This window comes from Ambystoma mexicanum, chromosome 10 (genome assembly GCF_040938575.1).
Source record: "Ambystoma mexicanum isolate Mex_15411 chromosome 10, UKY_AmexF1_1, whole genome shotgun sequence".
Lineage (NCBI taxonomy): Eukaryota > Metazoa > Chordata > Amphibia > Caudata > Ambystomatidae > Ambystoma > Ambystoma mexicanum.
In genome coordinates, this window is record NC_090932.1 from 1556020705 (window position 1) to 1556032070 (window position 11366).

Sequence of the window (11366 nt, forward strand, 5' to 3'; positions counted from 1 at the left end):
AAGCACCTCAAGACATTCCTCTTTTCCTCCTCCTTCCCTTCTTCCCTCCTCTGCTAACCTCACAGTTGCTATGATTGGTGTCTTGGACACTTATGCATCCTCTGGGCCCCTGACCACTCACACCCAATCTTCCCAGCTTCTGTCTACCTTCAGTACTTGCCTCGGCTCAATATCTGCCCTGGAGACCCGCACATTTCCACTTAAGGCTACTCCAGGCCTTATAGCACTTACCTTATCTTGCAGTTCATTTATGGCTCTCCCTCAAGCATGGACACCCCAGCACTTACCCCACTGCCCTCTTCCTTGCTGAACTTGTACGTTATGAATACTCACAAGGCATCAAAGGTTTGTCTGTTCCTTCCCCTCACTGTATTTATATTTGTGTATTTTTATGCTCTTCAATCCCATGCAGGGCCAGAGCTAGGGGTGTGCAGCATGTGCGGCTGCACTGGGTCCAGCGCCTGCTAGGGTCCCGCACAGATGGTGCCGTTGACTTTCTCTTGCAGGCTGCAGTGTGGGCCGTGTGCTCAGAGTACCTGAGCTCACGTGCGGCACACGCTGCAGTCTGCATGATGAAGGGGAAGCTTGCCGGAATATCTTTTTCAAAAGCGGCTATTCTCCCTCGAGGTTTGGCTCTCTTTTGTTTCTTGGGTGAGGCAACTTGTCCCCTGTCAACCTCATGCTGCGGTTCTGGAGAGACAAACCCACCCCCCCCTCCTCCTCCTCGCAGCAGCCTAATAGGTGCTGGGGGGCCTTATAAGCACTGCTGATCACTTTTTTTCTTAAAGCAGTGCATTTACAGTGGGTGCAATTTACTATTGATGGCCTATTTAAGAAACCATTGTTGTGCAAAGAACTGCAAAGGGGCATTTTTATTATATAAGCACATGCAAAGCAGCAGTTATATGTGCCTTCCTCCAGCGCAATTAAACATATTGCACAAAACCGTTTTAGCTGTTTGCCTTATTTCCACATGTTTATATTTACCAAGCCAAAAAGCGTTTAAGTAGAATGTAACATTTTCCTCACATTATATATGAAGCATGCAAGTGAGCCATGAATATTTGACCAAGGATGTGACAAGAGAGGTTGTCATCCTGGACAATGGAGGGGATATTTTCTCTCGTTCTGGCCCTGTAGTGATATTCAGGGCACAAGTCGATACCTGTGAGTGGACAGCATCCGCCCACTTTTTTCAACAGGTGGACGCAACCCCGGTTCTGTGTTTTTGAGGCCAGCATAAAAAAATGTGCTTGCTCAAGTGTTCAGCTACTAGGATTTCACACCAGGTTATCATGTTTCCAATTCAGACGCTTACCCACAAGAACACATGAAAGTCCCATTAAAGTGCATGTCTCATGTTTGGATTTAGTTTTCTTTGGAATATTTCATTATAAATTGTTGGGCTTAAAAAACTGGCACCTTTTATACTTTGGTAGGGTAGTTATCGGAAATTCTCCGCTCAGATTATTTATTTATATATATTGTAACAGTCAGAAAGAACCAGATGCGTCGAGGGTCCTTATAGAGGAAAACACACTAAACTAAACTGAATCCAACCTTGGGACATGGTGGGGCCACAACGAGGGACGGAACACAGTGAAAGTGCATACCAGTGCTAGAACGGCTGACAGGGGAAATGTGGCCGGGGAGATGAACTCGATGCACGGGGTCAAAATATGTGCATACAACCGTGCGAACCGCATGCTGGAAGAGACTGCCTCGAAGAAAGAGGTTGGGGCGGGGAGCCGCGGAAAGGCAGAGCCGGGGAGCCGCTGCAAGACATCGTTTTCTCTCCGCATGGAACGCCGCAAGGAGGGAGAGGCTCCGCGGCGCTCCTCATAAACAGCTCATTCCCCAGTAAAAACACGGACAAAACACACGCAGCCACACGGGTTGAAGGCAACCCGAACGAACCACACAAAATGTTTGAAAACCCCACTCACCTACAGTCCTCGATCCAGGATGAGGTGTCGGGTCTCACGGGAAGTGGGTCTCCATTCCCCTTGGTGCTTTCAGGAGAAGGGGGCGGGGCTTGCAGGGGTTTTTATAACCTAAGGAGTAACCCAGGCTCTAATTGGCTAATTAACCAGAATGTATTTAGAGCACCTGGGAGGAAAGGCTGGTGTGTTCATCCTTGCTTTCATTGCAGAGCCAGCTGGACATCGAGACGGGAGCTGAGGGAAGCCTGTGGGCCTATGAGGATTAGGCGCAGAAGAAGATCTAAAAGGTCCGTACTGCGTCCCTTATGTTTGGCAAACTTTAATTCTATTTTTTTGTTAAATTGCTGGCATTCCAAGTCAATTAAAGACTACCTTAATTTTTACTTCATCCAGCCTGTCTGCCTCTTTGTCACATTATATATATATTACAAGTTATAGTTAAGTTGCTGTTTCCATAGGAAGAGCACTTTTTGGGTAGCCTATAACTCTGCTCCCCCGAGACGAATCGTCAACAAACTTTGCAAAAAAAAGTAGTATATGGGCCACTCTGGATTTTTCTGCAAAGTTTGGAGATGTTTGGGTCAGGGGGGCAAATGTTATAGGGGGGGTCCCAAAATGTCTTTTTTTACCATAGACTGAATGGGGGAAAAACTTTGCGCACGGCTACAGGTCAAACCGCTGGACGGATTTTCAAGAAATTTGCGGCAGGTACAGGGGCTTGGTCCAGAAAGTGTGCTTTTGTAAATTTGGTGACCTTCCGTGCAGTACTTTTCATTAAAATGACCAAAAAGTAGGTCTGAAAAAATTAGTGATATCTATGTCCGCTTCGCGGTCACACTTCCCTGTTCGGTCCATGGACAAGATACCAATTGGCCAAGGGGCTGGCGTCATGACTGCGGACACGCGACGTCTCTGCCGATTGGCTGCTGCGAGACGTGTTCTGCATCAGATTGTTTGGCTGCGCCCGACATCTTGGATCCGCCGATAGCGGAGCAACAACCAGCGTACACATGCTATATTTATAAAACTCTTTTGCTGTGTCACAGAGCGTAGGGACAGGTTCAGACAGTAAGACATGGGTGATCAATGCATTTGTTCTGGGGGTCGGTCTTCATGATGTATTTTCTATGGCCACCTTGTACGCACAGAAAATGAGGGGTGTAATAACGGTAGCATTTCAGTCCATGCAGTGCATAGGAAACTTGTAACTGTTGTAAGGACACGCGTAGTGGTAGCGAACATTGAAATATACAACATGCCATAATTGCATTACTTTTTCCTCCGGGTATTATTATATTCATTAGTACGCCGCCATGGGTGTCACATGCTACAGTGGTTGTGGCCAGGGCCTAGAGTCTTGGATGCATGGCCGTCGGCCGAAGGCCTTACTGTCAGAATCCGCTGCAGGGGCTCCCGCTTCTTGGACTTCCCCCTCCCCCTCCTCTTCACCTGAAGTCTCAGAGTCCTTCATTTGAACCAATCACTTCTGCCACAGAGCCTTTTTTTTGTGAGGGGATATGGTCTACCTCGGAAGGAAGCCACCCTGACCTAAAGACTGAGAGGTCAAGGAGGGGACCCCTCTTCCAAGGCAAACGGAAAGGGGAAAAAGCCAGTCGGCACAACAAAAACCCTCACTGGGCTATGTTGGTTTCAGTGTCCAGAGGCTGTCTAGTATTCAAGCAGATGGAATCTCAGGTGGCAGCAAGGCAAAGTCACTGAATTGGATGAGGGACCCAAAACTAGTAAACAGGTGATGGAGTGAATGACCCACACAAATCTACATAAGAAAAATAAAGAAGTCTGCGGTGAAAATAATATAGAGGGAAAAGAAAGGAGAGGAAAATTACAAGGAGGGTTGGAATGCAAAACAGCAGGAAGGAAAATAGGAAAAAATAACTGGCAGGGTAGCAAGGGTACAAAGGGCAAGCAAGTGAAAAGGGTATTGAGGCAGGATGTAGGCGGCACAGAAAAGGACCTCCGGAAAGAAGGGAAAGAACGCAGCGAAGGCACAGCGAAGCGAGGAAAACTCCAGCAGCGTCTCACCCGAAGCCTGACGCGAAAGGGTTGCAATGCGCAGGCTTCCGGGTTCGGCGTATGGAAAAGGCTTCTCATGGCCGCATGGCCATGAGAGCTAGACCGTCACCGAAAGAAACGTGGAGAGCGTGATGGAACGTTCAATGGCCGCTCAAGTGCCACCTGTTCCATACGCACCAAGGGTTACGGCGTGTGACGGTATGCCCCCTTCTACTCCGTCCACCCCCGGGTCTATCTGGATGGGCTCTATGAAATTTCCTGGTCAGGAGAGGTGCATGGACATGCGATTCTGGTTCCCAGGAGTCCTCAGAACGGGGATAGCCCTTCCAAGCTATCAGGTATTATAGGCGACCTCGTCTAACCCTGGAATCTCGTATGCGGGATACTTCATATTCTTCCAGAATGGAAGCTGGACAGGTAGGGAGACAATGGGCCTCATTACAAGTACACCGGTCCGGAGTTAACGCCGCCGGTAAAACCATACCGGCACCGTTTCCACGTCCGCCCAATCATGACCCGCGGCCCTGGTAATAGCACCTCCTCAAACCGCCACCATGGAGTTAAGGGTCCCGTAAAGTTCACCTGCACGGAAACCGTTACCGGCAACACGAAACACTGCGAGCATCACAACTAGCGCGGACATGGAAACACCGCCAGAAAAATGGCGTTAAAACCGTGATCACGGTGGCGGTACCGCCGCCACCGTGAACATGACGTTAAACAGTGCCTGCTGAACAGAATCAGGGCACAGGTGCACCAAATCAGCCCAGCTGGACCCAGCAGCACACTGGGAGCCAACAAAAGGGCCACACCCAGCCCAACACAACACAGAACCATGCAGGCAGCAGCTCTAGTAGCACTTGGACTGGGTCTACTCAACCAACAGGCAGCACTGCACATGATGGCAGTAATGGTGCAGAGGAGGAGGCGGAGGCGGAGGAGGCGCAGGCGCCAACCAGCCAACCCTGCACCTATGGCAAACCCCATTGTGCAGCCACCACAACCCCGCAGGCAGCCTGCAATATCACGCATCAGGGCCACACCCTGGAACCTTACCCCAGGACAGATCCACACACTATACCGGCTGGACCGCCCAACAATCCTGTACATCACTGGCATTATTGAGGACGACATCAGCAGCCACATAGACACCCCCACTGCCACCCCCCCCCCTCCTGAAGGTTGTGTCTGTGCTGCATTTCCTTGGCACTGGCACCTATCAACACACGGTCGGTGAGCTGCACGGCATATCACAACCCTGTTTCTCGAAAATCCTGGTACAGGTACTGGATGCCCTTTTGCGCCATGTGTCGGAACACATAGCCCTACCCCGTACCCTCCCCGAGGTCATTGCCACAAAGTTGGCCTTCCATGCCATAGCAGTTTTGCCAAATTGCATAGGTGCACTTGACTGCACCCACATTGAGCTCCCACATTGAGCTGACAGTACCACGTGCAATTGAGATGGTGTTCCGCAATAGGAAACAGTATCACTCACTGAATGTACAGATGGTATGTGATGCCACGATACTGATTACACACTGCTGCGCACGTTTCCCAGGCTCAACCCATGACTCAATGGTACTGTGGAATTCCACGTTGCCACGGTACATGGAACGCTATGCCGGACAAAGCACATGGCTATTGGGTGAGTACAGCTGACAATGCTCTGACCCTGTTGAAGCGTTATGTATGTGTCCAGGCCAATGAGCAATGTGAGTGTGCCGCTGGACCGCACATGCATCACCCCCCCTCCCATCTACCAAATAGACAGCGGATACCAAACATCACAAAGGAAGACATGACAGGTCACCACAGTGTGCCTGTACACACCCTGCCACAGCCCATCCTGTCACTGTCCCATACACCTTGTGCCACTGCAGACACCCACTCACAAATGGAACACTGCCCTCCCAATGCACGAGATGCCTGTAAATGAGACGTCGTGCATTGACTACTTCAGTACAGTGGAGTCACTCTGCCATGTGTGCACATCACTGCACTATGACATACTCACAATCCAATGTCACCCGCAGGGCACAGTACACATGCACATAAATGTGTAGGCCAATATCCAGTTGGGGACATCCACTGTGATGCCCAATGAACACTTCAAACCACTGCATGGCACATATGCATGAATGAACAATGATGCAAGATAGCACAGCATCAGATTAAGACATGATACCACTAACACTGACATGTCCCCTCATCTTCATCCCATGTAGGTGATGCTGGATATGCACTCACGCCATGGATGATGACACCTGTACGGAGACCAAGGAACAGGCATGAAGAGGCATACAATAGGGCACATGTCCGCACACGTGGAATGATTGAGAGGACATTCGGACTGCTGAAGGCCCGTTTCCGCTGTCTGAGCAGATCTGGGGGATCACTGCTGTACAGCCCAGTGAAGACGGGTAAAATCATGCTTGTATGTGCCATGCTGCACAATCTGTGCCTGCGCAGGAACATCCCAATGCCCCAAGACGCAGATGAAGAAGATGGGGATGGGGATGGGGATGGAGATGGGGATGGGGATGGGATGGCACCACCTCCCCCTGGGGGTGCACTTGATGGCCAAAGAGCACGGGATGAGCTGATTCGCATTTACTTTTGAGACACAGCACATTCACAGCAATGCATAGAGTGATGACAATAAATGATTTGTTGTACTGCAAATGAAATGATAGATGTCCACACATGTATGTTTTGCTTTCAAATGATGATATATTGATGAATTCACAACAGGGAAGGAGGTGAAATGGTTAGGGAAGCTGTACACCTGAGCCCATCCACCACCCTAACGTACCCACCCCCATCCAGGCCCCAATGTTCAAACACCCAAAACAACCTCCCCCACCACCCAAACGTACCCACCCCCACCCAGGCCCCAATGTTCAAACACCCAAAACAACCTCCCCCACCACCCAAACGTACCCACCCCTCACACCCTTCAAGTCCACGTGTGTCCTGCAGTGCCCCACACACATATCATCACTTCCGTGTGCACTTCTGTGCCTGTGCATCCTTGCCCAAGAGCCCCGTTAGCCGACTTGAGCGCCTCCTTGGACTGGCAGTAGTGGAGCTTGATGGGGTGGTGGTATTTGATGGCACAGAATCCGGTATGGATGGCATCCGTGCAAGATTTGCGTGTTGCCCAATCAACATGGCCTCAATGAGCCTGGAGGTGTTGTCGTTACCCTCCCGCACATGGCGTGCCAGGGTGACTATTGTGCTTGCAAAGCGTCCAATAGACCTTGAGAGGTGACGCACTGACGTGCTATAGCACTCCCTCTGCAGCCTAGATTCTTCAAGCTGCCTCTCCACCAGCTGGGTGAGGGTTGCCTGCTGCTCCTCCATCCGCTGCATGCAGGAATTCAGCTCTGCCATGGATGGGGTGGGTGACCGCATGGGACTTCTGAGTGAAGTGGGGCTAAACTCCAGCTGATGGAAGGAACCCAGGTCATCAAATGTGGGCGTCTCCCCCTCTGGCCCAGTATCAGAGTGCTCTACCAGGGCACTGTTGTCACTACAGGCCGCCTCCTCTGCAGTGCAGCTGCCTTCTGTGTTGGTTTGGGTGGGCATGGTGGGTTCCCGTGGCACCTGTCTTGCCTCAGGCAGCGTGGAGACGGTGGGGATGTCGGTGGCCTGCACATCTGTTGCAGTTGGTAGTGGGGGCAGAGATGCCGAACTGCTGGCAGCATCCTCTTGTGTGGGAGCGGTAGCTTGGGCATGTGCCGGTGCTGATTGCCTGGCCTGTTGTGCAGTGTCACTGTCACTGGATACGGCTGTGGGGACACAGAGGACATGAAATTAGTGTTGTGGTGGTGGCTGATGGGTGCATCACATGCATTATACAGGTTGGTCATTGTATAGTGTTCGTTACATGCATCTGATTGCTGGGGGTATGCATTGTTGTGATATTGGGTGCCATACGGATCTTGATGGGTCCTTTGGGCCAGTCATGCACTGCCGGGGGGGGTTATTAATGGGTCCTTTGGGCCAGTCATGCACTGCCTGGGGGGGGGGGGGTATTAATGGGTCCTTTGGGCCAGTCATACACTGCCTGGGGGGGGTATTAATGGGTCCTTTGGGCCAGTCATGCACTGCCTGGGGGGAGGGTATTAATGGGTCCTTTGGGCCAGTCATGCACTGCCTGGGGGGGGTTATTAATGGGTCCTTTGGGCCAGTCATGCACTGCCTGGGGGGGCGTTATTAATGGGTCCTTTGGGCCAGTCATGCACTGCCTGGGGGTGGGGGGGTTGTTAATGGGTCCTTTGGGCCAGTCATGCACTGCCTGGGGGTGGGGGGGTTGTTAATGGGTCCTTTGGCACTGTAATGCCATCAACATATTCTCATATGGCATTCATGTTTGACCACTTACCAGTATCTGCAGGTGGGCTCACTCCTGCCTCAGCCTCCCCGATCCCATGAATGCCCTCAAGGTGGAGGACACTGCTGCAACGCTCCTCCCATGCTTGCAGCCTCAGTGGGGAAGGGGGTCCTCCACCTGTCCCACTGCTGCGTTGGCGGTGTGTGGAGATGAGGTTACGAACCCTCAGCCTGAGGTCTTCCCACCGCTTGTGGCAGTCCTTGACCCTCCTCACTGTCACGCCCACAGCGTTGCACTTGCGTGCTGCTTCCGCCCACACTTCCTTCCTCCGCTGCTGTGTGGCACGCCGTTGATCGGCACTGAACAGCATCTCTGCATGCTCCACTATGTGCTCCACGAGTACAGTTAGCTCCGCCTCACTGAAGCGCTGTTTGCGCTGCCTCTGGGCTGGAATCCTGGCAGACCTGCTGGTGGTCCCTTTTGCCTTCTCACAGTATGGATTGTGCTTGTGCTGACTCTGGATGGCAATGGATTGTGCTTTATATGATGGCCGCCTCTCTGTTTCTGGTTTTTGGCGATCATGGTATTTCCATTTCCGTTTCCGTGGCGACGGAGGCGGACACGGGTTTTGCGCTACTTGTGGCAGCGCTATGTCCATTTCCGTGGCTTTTTCCGTGACGGCGGTAACAACGTTTCCGCGTCCGTGTGGTGCGCGCGACCGACAGCACGTAATCGGACGGTCTCTCCGCAACCTTGCGGACACGGATCTTTATTACCGCCGTCACGGAATCACCGCGATCCGAAGCTGCCAGGTTGTAATGAGGCCCTATGTCTTTTGTTGGTAGGCGTGTCAGGGTCGACGGAACATAGTAAGGAAGAGTGGAAAACTGGATGTATCCGGCTCAAGGTCTTAGGACGCTTAAGACGGAAAGCCACAGGATTGATTCTTTGCGAGATTCTGAAGGGGCCATTATAGCGGGGAGACAACTTAGTAGGGTGGAGCCAGCGAGGCAAATACTTGGTGGATAGCCAGACCCAGTCTCCCTCCTTCCACGAGGCACAAGGTAGACGATGTTGATCCGCATGAACCCTATACCTTTCCTTAGCTGCAGATAAACAGAGCTGAGCGGTTTTATGGGCAGTGGCAATTTCTGTCAAGGTATGTTCAATGGAGGGTACGTTGGAGGGAGTACGAAACACCGGCAAGATGCCCCTGGGATGTACCCCATAAGTGCAGTAAAATGGACTGAGGTTATTAGCTGAGTGTACTGTGTTGTTATAGGAGAATTCTGCGGTGGGCAAAAGTGATACCCAGTTGTCTTGATGACGGTTGATGTAACATCTAAGATACTGTTCAAGAGTGGCATTGAGTCGTTCGGTCTGGCCATTAGTTTGGGGATGGAATCCAGAAGATAGGGCCCTCTCTATACCCAATTGCTGACACAAAGCCGTCCAGAACCGAGATGTAAACTGGCTACCTCTGTCGGTAATAATCTTGTCAGGTAGGCGGTAAAGACGAAAAATGTGTTTAAGGAAGACCTCAGCCATCTCAGAAGCAGAAGGGACCCCCGGCAATGGGGTAAAATGAGCCAATTTGGAAAAAGAATCCACCGTAACCATCAAACAGGTAAAACCATGGGACACGGGGAGATCAACAATAAAGTCAGTCGATATCTGGGACCAAGGTCGGTTAGGGGGTTCAGGTTGTTGCAACAGGCCTAAAGGTTTGCTCGTGAGAGTCTTATAGTTTTATTCTTGGCACATACCGGGCAGGATCTACAGTACTTCTTTACATCGGAAAATAGAGTAGGCCAAAAAAAGGAACGGGACACCAACTCCCAGGTACCTCTTAGACCCCGATACCCGGCAGTGGCATGGTCATGACACCAGCTTAAAACCTTCAACTGCAAAGATCGAGTGGGAGCAAACAGCCTCTGGTCAACCAACAAGCCCTCTGTCCATTGTAGATGATGATGCTTGTTCCGAGGCACTTCTGATTCCAGTTCAGGAGTTGTGGTAGTCCTGACATTCTGTAGGAAGGTGGAGACAGTGCCCACTATTCTGTTGCGTGGAAAAAAGTATTCCGTTAAGGGAACAGGTGGTACTCCAGGAGAGTCTCGTTGAGATAACGCATCGGCCAGGCCATTTTGTGTGCCGGGAATGTACGTGATGGTGAAGTCATACTGACTAAAAAAGTGTGCCCATAGAGCCTGTCTGGAATTGACACATTCCATACTTCTGAGGATCCTTAGGTTCTTGTGATCCGTACGTAAAGTGAACGGATGAGTGCTGCCTTGTAATAAATGTCTCCATTCTTCACAGGCGACTTTGAGAGCGAGTAACTCCTTCTCAATCACGGAGTCGTTCTTTTGACTCGCGGACAATGTCTTTGAGAGGTAAGCTACCGGGTGTTCTTTACCTTCTCTTTTTTGTAGCAAAACTGCCCCTAGAGCATCGGCAGAGGCATCGGCTTCGACCGCAAATGGTTTACTTTGGTCTGGTTGGCATAATATGGGGGCCGAACAGAACATCTTCTTCAAGTGCACGAAGGCATGGTTAGCTTGGTCTGTCCATAGAAAAGGTTTGACCTCCTTTTTAAGCAGAGCAGTGATGGGCAACACTATCTGTGAAAAGCAGTTGATACATTTCCGATAGAAATTTGTTAGACCTAAGAATCTTTGGACTTCTTTCAATGTGGTGGGAGCGGGCCATTCCAAGATGGCGGATACCTTCTTGGGTTCCATAGTAATTCCTTCCTTCGAAAGAATATAGCCGAGGTATTGAACAGAAGCGGCATTGAAGGTACACTTCTCAGGTTTGACTAGGAGGTTATTCTTCTGTAGTCGACGTAGAACCTCCCTAAGATGCTGGGTATGCTCTTGTTGGGATTGTGAGAAAACCAAAATGTCATCTAGATAAACTATGGTATTTAGGAATAGGACATCCGAGAACAAACGATCCATAAAGCGTTGAAAAGTTGCGGGGGCGTTGACAAGGCCAAAAGGCATAACCTTGTATTCATATAGACCGAAAGGTGTCCGGAACGCGGT